Source organism: Pteropus medius, unplaced genomic scaffold (genome assembly GCF_902729225.1).
Source record: "Pteropus medius unplaced genomic scaffold, Ma_sr-lr_union100, whole genome shotgun sequence".
Classification (NCBI taxonomy): Eukaryota; Metazoa; Chordata; class Mammalia; order Chiroptera; family Pteropodidae; genus Pteropus; species Pteropus medius.
Window position 1 is genome coordinate 8,483,435 of NW_024346062.1, and position 20,346 is coordinate 8,503,780.

General features: G+C 34.4%; 2 long non-coding RNA genes across 2 annotated transcripts in view; both read left to right on the forward strand.

Annotated features, from left to right (window-relative positions):
* Positions 1-1,344, forward strand: part of LOC120612517 (uncharacterized) — a 2,753-nt gene extending 1,409 nt beyond the window's left edge. The window contains exon 3 of the long non-coding RNA XR_005655465.1: positions 770-1,344. This is a non-coding gene — a long non-coding RNA (uncharacterized LOC120612517). The remainder of the gene's footprint in view (positions 1-769) is intronic.
* Positions 1-20,346, forward strand: part of LOC120612516 (uncharacterized) — a 93,349-nt gene that overhangs the window by 53,479 nt on the left and 19,524 nt on the right. The gene's annotated exons all lie outside the window — the stretch shown is intronic.

Genomic DNA, 20,346 nt, shown 5'->3' on the forward strand with positions numbered 1-20,346 from the left:
TGTGTGTGTGTGTGTGTGTGTGTTAGAGAGATATACACATGTGTACATGTAAATATGTGTGTATGTGTCTATATATATATAATCTACATATGAGATGTATCTGTATGCAGTTTCATCGGTAACATATATATACACGCACACATGCACAATTTAGAGGTTGATGGGAATATCAGGGCAGAAGAAACTAACATTAATTTATTGCTTATTGTATTATCTCCATTGAGGTAGATACTAATACACCTCTATTTTAGATGAATCTGAGCAGTTAAGTAAATTACATTATGCAACATGCACAAAGTCAAAAGACTAGAAAGTAGTGAGATTCCAGTCTGGGCGTGACTGAACTCCAAAGCCTCACTCTCTCTTTGCCCCCTTCACTCTTTTTGTCTTCTTCTCATCCTTCCTATTCTTGTCTTTTATTGAAGAATCAAAATTGTTCACGAAGGAAATACCTTAAAGTAAGTAAAACTGACTTAAATCCATTCAAAAAAATATTAGATTGCCAAAGTGAAGTCCAAGGTAAAAAAGAAAACACAATGAAGCTAAATATGAATTTAATGACAAAGACGACTCTAATTTTCTTAGCAGCCAAGCTAAAGAAAGAAACAGGAACAGTCATTCAACTCACAAACCACTCAGAAGTAGCCAAACCAACAAGGTCACAGTTTTATATAGCTTGTTTTAACGATATCTTTGGTTATGGTATTTGGTGCAAGTCTCTAATGATCCGGCTTAATTTCTCACTTTATCATTATAATTTTGTACATAGGTTTATGCATGGCACCCACACAGACACCTTGCCGCAAAGAAACAAAATATTGAGGAATGGGTCTTCACATCAAGCTGAGTGTTCACCCTCACTGGAGACATAAGCTCTCACTTCTAAGAAATGTTAAGAAGGCTAATCTAACAGACTGTGTTGAGAATCCTTATACTGAGCATAGTCATGCCACAGGCACAGGTGTGTGATTGTGCCGATGCACGTATGTGTCTTACAACACCCTGTTCTATGCCTTCTCTTACTTTGCTTCCCATCATTTGTTTATTATTATTTTTACTGTTGTTCATGAAAAAGCCTCTGCACAAACCTGCAATTGCTTCACAATTTCATATAGTTTCCATCTAGACTTTTATAGTTTGGGAATGAAATGTATGTATTGAAAACATTTGTAATCACAAATGAATGTCATTTGTGTCTTGGTTAGATGGGATGACTCATAGAGATGAGTGTTTTCAAGAAGAGTGTATGGACCAAAGACCTGCTATAAAGAGTAGAAAACAAAAATTTAGTTTATAAAAAAAAAGTGGACTTCAGGTTAATTTTGTTTGATTGTTTGCAATAGTGTTCCAAGAGTCTATGATAACATTATTTTCTCTCTCGTCTGCCTTTATATATATATATATACACATATATATATATGTAAAGATATATATAGATATAGATATACACACACACATATATACACACATGCACATACATTCTATAGGGAATAATAATTATGGAAAAATTGTTTTTCCTCTTTATTAAATACAATTTCATAAAAATTTGCTGTTTAGAAAAAATACTAAAAATGAGTTTTACTGGCCTGATTTGTTTTTAGAGAAATACTGGCAATCCAATAGAACTGAGAGATCAAAATATTCTTACATCTATCCTGAATTTAACATCCTCCAGTAAATCAGAGAAATCAGAGAATCAGGCTCCATAAAAACCACTAAGCAAACTAGGTCACAGATAACAAGGTAGCGATTAAAATGACTATATCAATTATTTGGTTGTTATTTTCTAATATTTCACTCTGTAGGATATTTTATATAGAACCTTTATTTAATACTCTATTTTAGAGAGGAAACTATTTTTTAACATAAAAAGCTATTTATAGAATCATTTAAAATATGATAAATGGAAAAGAGCATTCATTAAAAAAAGGTGGGGAAATTACCAGAGAACTCTCATTTAGAAATCTCAACTAAAATCACCAAATTATAGTTGGTGTGATTAAAAACAAATTTGATGTTACCTAAAGAATATCATTTGGAACATTCTAGTTTCCCTTGTCTCTGTTTTAGGAAATTGGCTTCCTTCGAGAGTTGATTTTCTGCTGTGCTTTGCATCAGTGCTTTTTCCATCATTGTATCTTCCTTTCTTAAGCCTAGATTAACCTATTAATTTAAAAACTCGTATCTTTCACGATGTGCTAGGAAACCAAGCCTGAGAAACCAGAGACTTGCAGTGCAACAAATGATTTTATCAAATCTGTTCTGTTTATTTAACTGCCCCTATTTGCTTCTATTAAACTTCTATGTCCCCCACCAAGACAAAACCATGTACTTTGTATTATACTAGTATACATTAAAATGGGCTGTTTACAACTTTTCTAGTGTTATTAAACCTCTTTGCTGCCTTTGGAGCCACTTCCCCTTAGCTTATGGGCATCTGTTTGGCCATAGGATGGACGTCAATAAGAGAAAGGGTTTCAAAATACATTAAAGAGCTGCATAAGGTTCCACTGATTTAGCATTTGTCCTCATTGCACTAGGATTCACTGGCATATATTTTCTAATAAGAAAGAATTGGAGAAAATATATTCTGCCAGATTCCATGCTTCATGCTGGGGCACACAGATTTGGCCTGTACACTTGGGGAGTTTGCTTTCTTTGGAGAAAGAGAAGACACACCCAGATCACTATCATATAAGGTAAGTGGGTGATGGTGGAATGCACAGAGTGTGGTCAGGAACAAGGAGAAACTCTTCTTCTGGCCGGGGCCTGAGCATGTTGGGCAAAGTCAAGGACAGCTTTCTGGGTGAGACCAGGCCTGGGTCTTAAAAGCTGAGTTGCAGTTACCTAGGTTAAAGGAAGGGAGGAATTATTAGTGGGGAAGGAAGGACATCTTTGATGTGAGGGAGTAGGTCAAGACAAAAGGCAAAAGGGGAGAACTCTAAGCAAGTAGTAGAATTATTTTTCCACTAATTAATAATTTTTTTTTGAGAAATAATCCAACAGTGAATAGTTAAGAAATATTACTTTAACCCCTTTTGCCTTTTCCATTGAAAAATGAGAAGATGGGCTAGCGTATCATCAAGATTTCTTCAGATCATGGTATACATATATTGTGTACACCATGGTATATATATTATTTAGCCATAAAAAAGCGAGAAAATCTTACATGCAACAACATGAATGGATCTTGAAGGTATTACGCTAAGTGAAATAAGTCAGAGAAAAGCAAAAATTGTATATCACGCTTACATGTGAAATCTAAATAAACAAAACTCCTCCCCCGCAAACCACCCAAAAAACCTCCACCAAACTCATAAAAAGAATAGACTTGTGGTTAATGGAGGGGGCTTTGGGTGGAGGGGGAATTGGAGGAAGGTGGTCAGAAGGTGGAAACTTTCAGTTGTAAGATAAATAAGTAGTAGGGATGTAATGTACAACATGATGACTGTAGCTAACACTGCCATATGATATAGAGGAAAGTAAAGAGAGTCAGTACTGAGAGTCTTCATCACAAAGAGAAAATTTTTTTTCTTTTTATTGTATCTATATGAAATGATGAATGTTAGCTAAACTCATTGTGGTAATTGTTTCACGATATATGTAAATCAAACCATTATGTTGTATATCTTAAATTTCTACAGTAACACATGTCAATTATTTCTCAATAAAACTGGAAAAGAGATTGAACATAAAAAAGATTTCTTCAGAGCTCTGGTATTATGTGATTTATATATTTAATTAATATAAGAGAACAAATCGTTACAGTGTTTGCTATTAACAAATGGATATTATCTTCTGGAAAACAATAAAACTGTGTTCCTTTTTAGACACAATTTATAAATCAGAGTATTGGACTAGTACAGGTATTCCCCTTCATGGAATCTGATTAAAATTAGTTTCACTGCACAGAGATTTGTTTGCACAGGAATTTCCCAAGAAAGCATTTTTCCATATATCAAGAAAAAGCTGTGGTCTTGCTGTCACATTCAGAATTTGAGATCTTTTAAAAAATGGGAGTAGAAGAGTCAAACTACATCGCTACTTATGAATGACAAATTTCTAATGAAAAACTTTATATATTTAGGGTGTTGTTATTATGCTACTTCTAAACTGTGGGAGAAATTAAAGATTTTTTACCATATATTTTTGTATCAAGGTATAAGATTGTAATTTTTTTTTTTTTACCAGAGATAGAACTGTGATTAACAGCAGTCAACTTAGAGGAAAGCCCGTTTCCAGGACTAGTTTGTCACCATGTTGTCACCTATGCTTCAAGATCCTTCTGGCTTTCCGTTCCATGGTTTTGACAGAGGAAGTTCTGTATAAAATGTGACTATTTTAAGCAGAAAGAACAGAGAGGGGGAAAGGACAAATACGGTGCTAGCTGGATCAACCCTACCCAATAGCTTCTGCTTACAATTTATTGGCAGAACTTAGTTATAGAGCTGCCCACCTGCACAGGAGGCTGTCAAATATAGTTTTTGCTGACTATATTGCAGTCCACAACTAAACTGGGTTCTGCTAGTAAGAACAAAGAGTAAATAAATATTGTGTAGGTAACTAGTTATCTCAGCTACAAGTCTCAAAATTAAAAAAAAAAAAAAAAAAGAAAAGAAATCTAGCTCAGAGTTTCAAGATAAATCCAAAAAAAAAAAAAAGTCTAAGTGGATAAAAGGATAAAGTATTTAAGAGGAAAGTTAGGTATATTGCCCAATTATGCTATATTGTGACAATCTCTTCCATATTTGTTGACTAAATTAATTTGTGCTACAACGAGGTAGATAAGAAAAACCTGGATGAGCAGTTAGGAGAAAGGGGTTCTACTCTCAAATCTGTTACTTAATTACTTTCAGTAAATTTATCTTTCAGAGTTCCAGACTAACTTAGTAATTTTCAAATTTTTCTTAAAGCTACGAAACACTTTGTTCAAATGGATGTTACCTGTAAATTGTTAAAAGCAGAACTACTCAGAAGAACATGTGGTGGTGGCAGACTGGAAATCCCTCTTGGTTTTCTTCCCAAAGCCTCCATGGGAAAAGACAGACTCCGAGTCTCTTCCTGGCTTTACCATTCTGTATATGATTTGTAAGCAGGGACCAAACCCCGTTGGCCCTAAGAAACCATGTAATACCACTTAGAGTACATCTAGACATTGTTGTAACTATATGTAAAACGTACCTTGAAAACATTATCTTTTATTATTTTCATCAAATGAGTTATAGTTCTTTGTCTTTCAGTTATTTATTTGCTTCGGTCTCTGTTTTGTAAAACTTCTTATTACATTCTTTTTAAATCGTGGAAATGGTGTGAAGCTCCTGAGAAATTCTCAGAAGTTTGCAATTTAGATTTTTGCATTTTTCCCCAATTTGTTTGACCTCCTACGTGGATTTTTAGCTCTTTTTTTTTTAAACTCGTCTGTCCAATACTTAATTCATATTTACAATATCGCATATAGTCTATGGGGGGAAATAGTAAAGTTTTTGCTTCAAAGGTCACCATAACGGGAGATCAGTGAAAAATCAAACATGACTTTTAAACCATGAGAACAGAAAGATACCCACAAGACTGAACATGTGGACCAAGTGCTAGATGGGTGGTCAGCCCAACCCAGACAAGCCAGCAACAGTCCAACCACATAACAGACCGGGAAACTCCAAAGTTGCTAACTAAGAAGCCAGTTTTATGTTATTTAATTTTTTTTTCAAGAATTCTATTTCTAGTCACTACTATCAAGGGGTAGAAAATGTGCTGATTTCTTGTGTTACTTCTTATTGGCCTTTTATATAAGGTGATTTTATGAAGATATAAAATACCTTTACATTTTGGAGTTTTATGAACAGAAAGCAATACTTAATTCAGCATTTTCCTCGTATACCAATTGAAATAATGAATATTTCTTAACTTTTGCTTAATACACGTTTAAAAATTAGAATAAAACTTTTAATGAATTAGTTGTTAGCACACACAGTTTCATTAGTTTAATTCTTAATAGTTTGAGTAGAATCTTAAACTTATAAAATCTTATTACTTTAAATTTGCCTATTATAGCAAAGTTTAATGAAGTATTCTCTTTTTGGAGGGAGGGTTTGAGGGAAGTCATGAGTTTTGGAGTTAATCGTATTTAAAACATTTCAAAGTTTTTAAAATTAATTTGGAAATTGGAATTTATAAAATGTCTGAATTGCTAAATTTTTTGCTCTGTCCACATAAGAGAATGCTGCATAGTGACAGTTTGGCTTTTGATCGTCAAATAGAAACCCCAATATGCTTGTTTAGTTACTAGGGCCCATTATTTAGAATATTTGGCACTCACTTTCATTAATTTATTTTGATCATTCACCTTTAAGATGGACTTAGAGACAATGCTTCCTTTTTATGCAAAAAGTTGGAATATGTGATAACAAAAACATTACTTCGTGATTTTGTTTTTGTAAATTATAATCGAATATCTCTAGTTTAGATCTTTTTTTTTCTTATTTCCAGACTCATATATAGTAACTTCTTGACATATGTGATGGAATTATTATTGGAGAAGAATGAGTAATCCAAAAATGCATTTATCAAAAGTAATTTCCCATAAGAAATCATGGCAAAGGACTTTATGATATAATTTTGAAAGCTGTGTAACTGCCCGTTAATTTTCTATATGTGGCCAGACAGAATCAAAACACCAGGGACCACAGTCCTTTACCTCTGGGTACCCGCAGAAGAGATCAGCTCCCACCCCTTCCTGCTCTTACCTTGTTGTGCTCTGTGGAGAGCTGGCTGATAAACATAGCCCTAGGGAAAGATTTCCATGACTTTTTTTTTTTGTTTGCTTGTTCTTCCACCAGAATTCCCAGGAAGCAAGACAACTAGGACACAGTTTTTCTGCTGTGATTCAAAGCTAAACCAAAAGTCATTGAAATTCCAAAAGCAAATTTTCCAGTGTTGATAATTCAAGCATGGTATAAAGTCCATATAAGTAATATACCTTAGCCAGGTATATTACTACAAAACTACAAAACGGAAAGTCTGGAGTTAGTAGCAGGCTTAACAGTGTACCGGCTAGTTTACTACTTGCAGTGAGAACATGCACTTTAGACTGAAACTAGGGCTGGCCAGAGAGTGAAACTATATAACTCTAGAAACCAGGAAGTGAGCTCTAGTCAGTTTTCTAGCAGCTATCTCAGCTCTCCCCAAACTGACCTCAACATCGTCCCTCCCCAAAAGGCTCTTTTCTCAGGATTCCCTATCTCATCTGAGTTATTACAATAACCCTCTAACTGGTTCTCCTGCCTCCTTCACACTTCTACCAGAATGATTTTTCTAATGGCTCCTCATCACCTTCAGAGTAAATAAAATCTAAACATGGCATAAGAGGCTTTTCACTATCAGGGTCTGCCTACTAGTCAACTTCACTTCTCTCTACACCCTCATGCATACATCTGGCTCCAGCTATATCTAGAGCCTGAAGTTGTCTAAAAGCACCACCAGGCTCAAGCTTTCATGCTCTAGCATCTGTGGTTCTTGATACTTGAATTCCCTTCCCCATTATTTGGCTTAACTCTTACTCATCCTTCAAAACTTACTTAATTTAAGCATGTCCTCTTCCCTAGAGTCCCTCTAGCCATTCATTCAGCATCTTCTAACATAGCACTTACCTCAAGTATTTGTTATTGTCTGCGAATTCACTGTGAAGCTCCCTGAAGATAATTAGTGTTCTTTGTGTACTATGGCATATAATGCTTGACCCTCAATAGAGGCTTACTAAGTATTTGTTGAATGAGTAAAAGCTCAGAAACTACATAATTAGGCTTTAGTCTCTCAGTTAGTTTGGAATAGGTAGTTCATTTGGGTTGGGTTTATGTAGAGCTAAGACCACAACTGATATCCAGATGAACTAGATTTTTTGTGTGTGTTAGCTGTTAAAATCAAGGAGATGTATCTCAGCCAACTTAAATTGATCTCTGGGATAAACATAATCTGAGAATGTTCAACTATTAATGATAGTGGTAGTGCTGAAGATGGAGGAACATTAATCACAATGACGGATTTTGGAAATGAAGATACTATTGTGTTATTGGAAAATTAATTTAAATATTTCTTTTCAGTTATATTCAGGAATAATAAACATTATGGGACAATTCCAAGTGTTAGTCTTTTCTATATATATATAGTTAAGTGAGAGAAGAAAGATACCAAGTGATTGGGGGTGTTTCATTAATAATTCTTCTGGACATTTATACACTATATAAATTGTGTGAATTTCCAATAAGTAAAAAACAGTTATTGTTTATCTACTCTTTTTATTAGAGGTTCTGTAAACATTAGAATGCCATAAGGGAAAGATAGAGGAACGTGGAAGCCATGTAAAAAAACCAACAGAATCTAAAATATGAGCAAAGTTTAGATGAACATCATGCTAGGTTATAAGGACTTTTCGTTTGATTTCTCAGTAGAGTTAGCTAGTTGTTTCTTTCAATCACAGATCCTAATAGGACTTGGATCCTCTGAACCTCTTAGGACTCTTCAGTTTTTAACCCATAAATCCTGAGCCTGATTCTCAGAGGTGAGCCAGCCAACTCTCTTCAAATCTGCCTAATCTGTGTTTTCTTCAGAACCAATTTGAAGAGACTTTTAGCAGCTTTCCATTTGAGTCCTTAGAAATGGTCTCTAATTATGCTCAGTAAATATCATCATACAGCTTGGTTCAGTTATTTCATTTGGTTCATTGACTACAGTTTCCGGTCACCATACCAGGTGCTTAATAGTCTAGAGGTAGAGACAAGCCTCTGAGTAAATATTTTCTGACCAATAAAATATGTGCTGTTATAGAAGTATGGCTAACAAATGGAATTGATATGAATGAGGATGTGATTAGTTCAGAAAAGAAAGGTAGGCATGAAAGACCTCATAGAAGAGGTCAATATCTTAGCAAAGTTTCAAAGGATGAACTGAAGTTTTGCAGGCAGATGGCATAGGGGAGCAATTATGGGAGAAAGTTCAGCATGAACAAAGGCTCAGAGGTATGAAACCTGGCATAGTTTGAAATATGGCATAGTTTGAGGCACTAGAATACAAGGTTAACAAAAGAGGAGAATTTAAAGGGAGAATGGTATACTTAGGGGGCATATCATAAAGACTCTCCCAAATTACGGTACTTGAACTTATAATATCGAAGTTTACTAGAAGCTAGTAGAGCATTCAGTGCAAGTGTATGCTGTGGTCATCTTAGACTTATTTTAGAAACTAATGTAGATGGGCGTGAGGGGCATGAGTCTAGAGGCAAGGAAGCACAATCAGGTGGCATTGTAATAGTCCGCATGTGATCTGACAAAGGCCTTCACTCACCCAGTGGCTGGTATTTTTTGTTTATGTGTTTGTCTTCCTTCTCAGCTGTTAACTTCTTAGTAACAAGGATGTGGTCTTGCTCATCTTTGTTTCCCCAGTGGCTACTATCATACCTGACATGTGGTAAATTAGTATAGCAAAAAATAATATTTCTAAAAGTGTTCTCTTATTTATTCTGTTGGACTATGAGAATACCTTATTCTATTACTGTTTAAAATTCTTTATGAAGATAAGATTTTTTGTGTTAGAATTGCTGCAGTGATTTAATTGTAAGTTTCAATAATGAAATTATGAGGATATTTTGTGTCTGTAAAAATAAGATTTATTGTTCAGAGTTTATATATTTATACATATATGTGTATGTATATACATACAACAGATAATTTACTCTAATGTTGGCCTTTAAAATAACAATGATCTACTATTTCTTTCTAAGCCAAACATGCACTTGAGGTTTTTCCCCTCAGTAGTGGCAATAAATGTATACAAATTAATGCAAATTTCTCATTCCATTCCTGTTGTGTAAAATAGCATGCACAACCAGTTTGTTTGAACAGCTAGAACATGTTAAATGCAAACCTTCCTATGAATTAGCTTTTTCCCCACCTCTGGTTGAAATTTTAGGTGAATTCCATAACTTTTTCATTTACTCTTTTATAATAAAAAAAGTGAGCTAGTCACGTATAGTTGGAGTAGAAATCCCATTTCAGTAGTTAAAATGAACTCTCAATTTCATGTAAAGTTAAAAGCGACTCTCACCCCCATTTTGGTCCTGCTGCAGATGAGGAAACTTCTTGTCACCTACTAAGGGCCAGCTCTGGAGTTTCACCCTTCCTTCCTGAAGAGGAAGGAAGGGGTGGTGGGGAAGGCACACTAGTGATCTGTGTTGGCTTATTGTGTGTTGACAGCTGACCTGTGGGACACTCAGATTCTCTCACAAGAATCATTCAGTCACCTGTTTTCTGCTTGAATGCTTTAATCGCTCCTCAATTTTGGCATCAGTTAGGGTGCTACAGCTTCTGTATGTTAAGGTTGCCTCATCCTTAAAAAAAAAAAATCCTTTCAAAAGAACCCCTTAGCCAACTCCCATCTTAAGGATCCACGTTTGGTCTATAGAAACACGAAACTGTCCTGTCATTAGGAGTGCAGCTGGCTACAAGTGCTTCCATATCTCTTTACTCTGCTATCAAGCAAGCAACTCCAGCTATACAGATTTTTGCCTGTGTGTCTCAAAGGTGGACTTAAACAGAAGTCCTCTGTCTTCCAGACTTTAAAGATTAAATGTCAACCACTCTGAGAGGTGCTCTTAAAGCCTTCCTCATAGGTGAGGGAGATGGGAAATTCCTATGATAACTTTCTCCACAGAAAATTTTTTGTCTCAATTTTCTCAATTTCAGCTCTTTGATACCCTTGGAGTAGTGCTGAGTCACCAAGTGGTTGTCATCCAGCTCTTTTCAAGTCTTTTATAGGATGTTTAATGCCTCCTTTTGGAATGCAGGAGAACATGCCATCAATTGTTTTGTTCTTAATTTTTGTGGACTTCCCTCAAAACTTAGATAGGAAAGATCTTTGTTACACAGGCAAGTATGAGATGTGTGTAAATCATGACCATTAACCAGAATAAAGCTCATTTATTTATGGAGATTTAAATGCTTAATGTTGGCACACAATAAGCAAATAATATTGAGTATCATCTTAAAATTGTAAAATTACACAGAAATCAATCAGTCAATTCAACAAAAATTGCTTACCATTTCCTAAATGCTTGTATTATCTTAGATGCTTAATGTGCAAAAATTAAACATATTGTTCTTTCCCTCCTGGAACTAACCATCTAGTGAGAGAATCATATGGTGAAATATGTTTAAAGGTAATCACAATGTAATTTAGCATCGCAATTGAAAGATCTACAAAGACATAAGGGAGTACAGAAGACAGAGTATCTGAATTTAATAAAGGCTTCACAAGAAAGTTTGAACTGGATCTTGAATGAAGATAGGGCTTCCCTAGGGAGAAAGGAAGGAAGGGCGTTTCAGATGCAAATGGTCATGTAAAGATGAGAAAGGGAGAGTTGGGATGCTATGGTGTGAGAACAACGAAGAGATGTGGCTGGTACACAGTCTGATGTGATTGTGAAATATGAATTGGGGATTGGAAAGACTCTAGTTTATGCCAGAGTTTCAACTTCTTCCTGCAAATAGTGGAAGTTATTATTGTTTTGCTTCTCAAGTGTTTATTGAAAAATTTTACACATATGTTACATATCAATATATATAAAGGTGATTAGATGTATGTTTTTTTTCTCTTTCCTTTTTGTGTTTAAAAACAAGAGTGGGAGTCCTCCTTCCCACTCTTCTCTCTCCTCTCCATCTTCTTCCCTTCCTTACCATCTTTCCCTCCCCAACTCATGTTAACACTAAGTTTGTATCATTTATTTGTTTTCCTCTTGGTTATATAATCATATTCAAGTGTACAATGTGTGTGTGTATATATATATTCAATATCCATACACACAGCTTTTTTGGCCATTTTTTGCTTTACAAAAGAATACTTTGCATATTTTTTTACATCTTGTTTTTCTTACTCAACTATTCTTAGAGGAAATATCTCCAAGTCCATAAAGCTAGCTTATTGCAGGCTTTTAAATAAGAATTGATGTGATTAGAATTTTATATCAGTGATATGACGTTGGAGTGGACAATGAGCTAAACAGGAGTAGGAACTGGAGGTGGGGGTAAATTGGGAGATTAATCTGGTAACGAATGATGGTATGTGAGCTAATGCAGTCACAGTTTTGGCAAGGACAGGTCTTTTACACATACAAGCCTTGAATAAAAAATGAGTTACCATATAATGAGTCTCAATAAAAGGCCAATAGCCACCGTTATCTAACTCTAAAATTTTGACATTAGATCCCCCGAATGTGCTGCTTAGAGTTCAAAATATTTACCATCAGTTTAGCTGGAGTTTTTAGAAAGGCTCATTATTCCTCCACGGATATCTATATTTCTTTACTTCCTCCTTATTCTGAATATTTTTCTGCAAAATATCCCTGATCTCAAACTTGTTTTTAAACCCAAATTGCTAAATCCATTGGTGGTTTAGTTTAGAATTCATGCCCATATTGCCTTTGAATAACATTTTCTATCCTCCAGTAACACTATAATCTTTCCTTAGGTTGCTCAGTATTGGAAATGATTACATCACTTTTAACCCATAACACAATTGATGAAATCGTGTAACATATGACTCTTGCCAACTAGTGGCCTTAGCATATTGTACTATAAATCCTCGCAAGCTTTTTATATTTGTAAATGTCTTGTCAACATCAAAACTGAGTAAATATTTCATCAGAACATCCAATATATAATTACCAGTCCTGCTAAATAATTCTGGTTGTTTTTTAAATATGAACCCCATTTATCACAACTGTGATAAAGATAACTTTCTGAACCCCAGTTAGTCATTAATTTATTACTAAATATAACATAAAGCATCTAGGAACCCAATAATTTGTTTTAGATACTACTTCTAAAAATGTAAATATTTCAGGAAAACACACAATAATAGACCGCCCATTTTTAAAACTAACAATTGTTAAACTTTTGTCATATTTGTTTCCCGTTAAACACCAGTATGTTTCATTCTGCTCTTCTTGTCCACACAGGGAATCTCCATTATGAATTTAGTGTGTAACTTGCTATTTCATTTTTATAGAATATATATCATAAATAATTTATAGATATTTTGTTTTAAAGTGTTTAATATTAGTTGCATCACTACATTTATACTTTTTTACTTTCCTTTTTCACTGAGTATTAATTTTTTGAGAACTACTTATAGGTAACTAAATCTATTTTTGTAGCACTAGCAGTACTACAGAGACTATGAGTGTCTCCACAGACACACATTCAAAAATTATTCTTCACTAGCGTTATGGCCACATGTTTGTGTTCCAAACCCCAGTCCCCAGATCATATGTTGAAGCCCCAACTCTCATTGTGGTAGTATTAGGAGGTGGGGCCTTTGGAGGTATTAGATTTAGATTAAGTCATAAGGGTGGGGCCCTAATGATGGGATTAGTGCCCTTTGAGAAAGAGAAGAGATACAGGAGCTCTTGCTCTCTTGAAAAACAAAGAATAGGTTATGTGAGCACAGTAAGATGGTGGCCAGTGGCTGTCTGTAAACCAGAACAGGGCCTTGACCAAGAATTGAATCATAGTAACTCATTTTCCCCCCAGCTTTATTGAGACATAATTGACATATAGCACTGTGTAAGTTTAAGATGTGTAATATGTTCATTTGGTATACTTACATATTGCAAAATTATTAGCATGGTGGCATTAGTTAACACATCCATCTCCTCACATAGAAATGATATCTAATTATGTTTAAATTTGAATTTTCTTGATCATCACTGAATATATATATATATATTTATATTTATGGGTTTACATGTATGGATTTAAAATCCCAATAGAAACTTTGATTTGAATTGATGTAAGATTGAAATGCTATAAGATTGAAATTTACTAGAGAATAAATCCACAGAGTTGGTATACCACCATTTATACTTATATTATTTAAGATTCTCAATTTGTTAGACAGTAAGTATTATTAAGTCAAGACCTTAGTTAAGATTTATTACAACAGTAATATTACAGCTCAACTTGGGGGAAAGGACCTGTACTTAAGGCAGAGGACTATTTGGTTATGGAATGGCAAAATCATAATAAATTTTAAAAGCAATTGAGAGAAGGTAATGGCATAAGAAGAGATTAATTTTCTTTTCTTGAGCTATTTTTTTTTTTAAATTTCTGTAAGTTCTTGATCAACCATACCTTCCAAATTTGAATAACTCTTTGCGTAGTTATAAAGGAGAATTAAAATGAGAATGCAAAATACTGGTCTCAAGTGGTAACTGAGCATATCTGCATGAAGTCTTTGCTTTCCTATTTACCACACAAGTAACTGAAACATGGACTGGAAAAAATGGCCATTTGAAAAATAGTCTACATTCTATGTAGAATGCCTTGGATGTAACGAAATGGGGTATGATTCGAAATGGCATTTAAACTACCCCTTAAAGAATAACTTTTCTTTTAAATGAAGCTTTTGTATTAAGAGAAAAAAAATTGCTCCCATGAAATAAAAAGAGCCTGGGGAGGACATAGGAAGTGCAGGGTGGTCCATATAAAATAATGGATCATTATAAGGCAAATTGGGAAATGGGACCCATTTTTCACAATAGTTGCTGATTTCCAAAATAGAGTCTTTCTCCTGTAACAGAAACCTAACCTTGGTGAGGAGACTGGTGATTTTTATTGATTTTGAATTTTAGAGAAGCATCATGGATAAGAAAGAAAGGAAGGAAGGAAAGAAGGGAAGAAAAGATGAATGAATCGATCCTAGAATGACCTGGGTTCAAACTCTTGTCTACCATTAATTTTTTTAAGTGAGTCACTTAACCACCCCAAGTTTTGTTTCCTTCATATAAAAAGTAGAGATAATAATACATATCTCATAAAGTTCCTATGAAAATGAACTGAGGGACTGTATAAATTGAATAATTTATGCCTGCCACACACAGTGGCTCATTCCTTTCTAAATTTTCCATTTTTAGGAGTTTAACATATTTGTTTTTTTATACCTATAGAATTAAAATAAAATATATTTTCATAGAATAAATTATTTTGTATGAATTCTGGTTCCATATCTAACTGGCCCAAAACACTAGTATTTAATCAAGTCGTTAATAAAACTTTCTTGCAAAATATATTTTATTTTATACAGTTAAAACTTGGCAGTATTTCTCCCATATAAAGAAGGTTTGCCTAATCCATACATTTGAGAAATGTTGCATTCTATCCTATTTCCTCTTTGAGAAGTCCTGCAGTTAAGGAAGCTGTTCAAATCTATTTAAGCCTGTATTTTCCTATTTTATTTGACTAGGAAAATTTCTTTTAGGTAACTTGTATTTATAGTCCATGGAATACATTTTGTGACATATTCATGTGATTGATCTGATTTGCTCCACAATCTTTGTACACAAATATAGTCATACTTTTTTTCATAAAAATTTTTTTTGAAGATTTGATTTGCCGTTATTAGCAAGAACTCTCTTGTATTTAGCCAACATCTTCATCACTCTCTACCCTATTCTCATTCTTTTGAGTTGTCTAAGAACTCTGATATTTACTGTCCAAAAGAAGTTTTTTCCGATTCTAAATGCAGTGCAGAGAGTAAACCATAAGCCTGATTTTCTTCTGCTGATGACTGGTTTTGCATAGTTCTACAAAAGCTGGTCCACGTGCCTCTCTTTGCTAACTCTTGGCATTGATTTCTAGTGCCTCAGACTGGGACACTTAACGTTAGATTGCCGTTTCATAGGCATTACTTAGTCACTGATCTCCCAAGCACAACGCAGTTCAGAGGGTCTGGCTTCAGAGTCAGCCTTGCTTCCTAAGCACGTAGGCTCTAATGTCATCTGAGTCTCTAGCTCAAATTCCTCTTGCTTTTTTGGTAGGTTTCCTCTTGGGGCCTTGGTGTTCTTTTGGACCAGGAGAACATGTATAAGGTCAGATAAGTTTATTTTAACAATTTCTCTAATCTTAAATCTTGGAGAATAGTGAGAGTCTTTGTACCTTTCCTACCAAAAGCTCCTGGTCTCCTGATTTCACACTGGTTGAACTTCTCCTTAGGGCTCCGAATGCCAAAGAATGTCAGTGAGAAGCAGACTCATTAAGTAAGATCAAGGTCATAGTACAACTTTCTGGGACAGTGGTTTCTTCTTATCCTATATTTTCACAAATAGTTCATAATTCCACTGATGCAATAGATATTTACTTAGTGTCAACCATGTACCAGAAACTGTCCCAAGACTGGAATATAGCAATACACACAACATATATAATTTCTGCTTTCTTGGAGCTTATGTTCTAAAGTAGAAAAAGAGAAAATAAATAAATAATTTACATTAATTAGTGATGAATGCCATGAAGGAAGGATAAGAGGATATAGAGTGATGGGGTAGGACATGTTTTATATAGAATAGCCAAGGAAGACTTCACAGCTAGAGTCCCATTTGGGCATTGAACCTGAGGAAGTTAGCCATGTAGACATTTTTAAGGAATCTCTTTTTAGGCAGAGGAAAATATAATTGTAATGAGAATCTCTTTTTAGGAATCTCTTTTTAGGCAGAGGAAAATATAATTGTAATGAGGTAGGAAGGTGGTTTGAATATTTGAGGGCATATCTGGGAGTCTATTATTACTGGATCAGAATTAGTAGAAGAATGATAGAGGAAGAAATCAGAGAATTTGCAGGGTGGGTCAGAGGAGATGATTTAGCTCTTATATGTTGTGGTAAAACTTTGGGTTCCATTCTCAGTGATATGGGAAGCTAATGGATCATTGCCAACAAAGTTTTTACATGATTTAATTTATATTTTATAAAAGTTATTGGATCTTTTATGGAGAACAGACTGTAAGAGTGACACAGAAACACGGACACTCATTTAGGAGCCCATTGCAGTAGTATAGGTGACAGAAAATGATTTCAACTAGGATGTTAGAAGTATTAAGAAGTAGTCGGTTAGGAATATATGTGAAGGTAGAGCTTATGAGATTTGTTGATGGATTAAATGTGTAGTATGAAAGAAATAGAGGAGCCTATTATGACACTAAATTTTGTGTCGCAAACAACTAAAATCATGAAGATGCCATTTATTAAAATGAAAAAGTTTGGAGGAAGTTGTAGGTTTTGAGGTATATTGAGGGTGGAAGAAGAATCAAGAGTTTGTGTTTGGGCATGTGATATTTGAGATGTCTTTCAGTATCTGAGTGAATGTGTTAAGTAGGCATTAGGTATATAGTCTGGAGTTCAGGAACAATATTAGTGATAGTGATTAAAAATTGAGTTATTAGCACATAGATTATATTTCAAACCATGGTATTGGATGAGATTACCAAGATAGTGGTAGAGAATGGAAGCAAAGAGTATTGAAGGCGGCTCTAAGGCATTCCACATTCCAGTGATTCAAGTTTAGAAAGATGAGTAAGTACCAGTGGGGAAGGAGGAGAATGAATAGTAAATGGCATTCCAAAAGTCAAGTAAAGTGTGTCAAAACCATATTGACTATTGACTTTGACAACATGGAGATCATCAATGACATTAACAAAAGCAATTATACCTTAAGGGGTGTGCGTCAAGAAATAATGGAAAGGGAAGAAGTGGTTTCAGGAAGTGGAGACAATTTTTCAAAAGGATTCATGTTAAGGGAACAGACAAATGGGATCAAACAAGGTATTTTTTTCATATTGATACATATTAATGCATAATTATATGTGAATGAGAAGGGATTAGTAGTGTATATTGATGCAAGAGAAAGAAGGGAAAATTACATCTTATGCAGGTGAGAAACGTACCTTAAATAGATGGGAAAACATGACACAATGCAAAATGGTTGGGCTGGTGTTAGATGGAATTTATACTCCTATCGAGGGTATGGGTGGAAGTCAGAGATATATTCATTTTATTTATTTATTTATTTATTTATTTATTTATTTATTTATTATCTATCTATCTACCATCTATCTATCGTGCAAATATTTTTAGGTGCCTATGTCTTAGAGAGTTTTTCTAGGTATTGGGAATATAGTAGTGACCATAATAGTTACAAATTCTTGCATTTTATTTCTAGTGAGAGGGGACAGAATTAAGGAAATAAATACATAAATTATATAGTATGGTATCTTGTACAAATGTCATGGATAAATTCTAATTTACATTTGTTGAGTGTATAAATTAATTTGTAGGCATATATTTTGCTATGACTATTATTGCAATCTAATTTTTTTGAGATGATAATGTTAGTTAAATAGAGAAAAACCTTATAGTAAGCATGAGGCAACCAAGGCAGAAACCAGTCAACATTCAATCCATGGGTTTCTTACACTTAAAAAATAGCCTCCTTTATCTTATATTTCTTAGTATCACAGGACACTGGTGGAGTCTGAGAGTGGAGCTGAAGCCTTATATTTTTCAAGTTCAGAAGTGAAATAAAGAATCTGTATAAAGTAGGAACAGTTTAGGAGAACTGGATACATATTTTCAAAATAGCAGATATAAAGTATTTGACCTGACCAGCTGTTTGATTTTTGTTTTTACTCTTTAATACGTCTGAATCAAATAAAGATTTGTTTGGGTTAAAAATGAAAATAACTCACGTGTACATTAGTAAAGTCAGAACACCCAGCAAAAACTAGGCAAATGGAGAATCCTGTATATTGGAAAAAAGATATCTTTAAGTAAGAAGCCAGAAATCTTCGAATTTGTACCTAACTCTGCTGTTATCTCTTAGGTAGCTTGATACAAATCTTTTAAATTCGTTGAGCTTTAATTTTCCTATCTACAGAATGTAGGTAAATTACCTGCCTTGCCTAGCTCAAAAGGCTGTTAACTTCTTTTAACTACAAAGATCAGTATATTATGCACATTTGAAAATATATGAGAAAAAGGAATCTTAGGTCAAAAAACTTGTCTAAGATCACATAGCACATACATTAAGACAAATGTTGAACTCAGCCTTCTCTGATTCTAAAATCTAAGCTATTCGCATGTTCTACAGTATACAGCAAGCACAGATACTCAACTGAGATGAAGAGGACATGAAAATGCTTGGTAAACAGCTTTCATTCTCATGTCTGCTTCAGTGTTCACTGTTGGTTGGTTTCAGAAGAGGGGTGAAACAAAATCTCTTCAAACAATTTCACCAGGCAACCAATATTTCATTCTCCTCTGGGACTGTCTTGCTTTGAATTGCTTCATTCACCTGCTTCACAGGCCACATATAACAGGGGACTAACATCCAGTGGTTGATAATCAATTTCCTGTAAGCTAAATGGGAATGCTGAGTAATAAGTATTTTTTCTCTTTTCCTGTTATACAAACATCTATGAGTTATGCAGGGTATAAGTTAGGGCATATCAGTGCACTTAAAGTTTGCAAATATGCACTTACAAATTAGCTTGCTGCCAAAGTCACTTGTATTTGTAACACATCTAATGCTCTTCTGCTCTGCAGCGATGTTACAGATAAACTTGAAAGACAGAAGTAGTATTTTTATGCAAATATGCCATAAAATGTCTGCTAAATAAGCAGTTCCTTCCATAGCAAAGTTTATTAGCAGTGATATAATTTAGAAGCGTCCTCAGTAACAACCTTTTGAGCCATATTAGTTAAACGATAGAACATCTACTGTGTTAAATCTACAGCAATATATTATAATAGGAAAAAATGCCTGAGCAGCAGGGAGCCTTTAATACAGAACTGCATAGGCCACTTAAATAGTGCAATCTGGCTTTCAAGTGGAGCATTCTAAAGAATCTCTATGAACCCTGCTTTGGGGTTTCAGAGAATCAGAATGATATTGAGGACAAAGCTCTGTTCTGGATCTACCTGTCACTGAAACGCTCATGCTGCTTTTCTACAAAGCCAGGTGGGATCATTTTTCTAGGAAACATCAATTACTTGTGCTTTTGCTCAGAAATGGCACAGTTATTTTTAGATATATTTTCCACTGGTCTACAAAGTATTACAATTGCCATAACATATTGGGTAGTATCATAATGGTGTAAGGATCCCTGAGCAAAATATGCCTCCCCATGATATTGCCTTACTTACCTTCGATTATATATTTTATAATAAAAAATATATAGGATTATGTATTTTATAACTCCCTGTATAACTAACAAGGTGTCAATATGGATGGCAAATGAATATGTTAGAATTTTATAGATTTCCAACATACTTAAATTCGCAGGTATTTTTTCTCTCTGAGGGTCAGTTTGTGAAACTGGTGGTTTAAAATAGGCTTATCTGAATAAAATGCATCAGGTTCTTCTAGGGGCTAATCAAATCCTGGCTAGTAAATGAGCTACCTTTGGAAGTTGCATTAACACAGCAGTAACTTAATAAATTATACTCTGGTGATTTGACTTCCACTGGTAC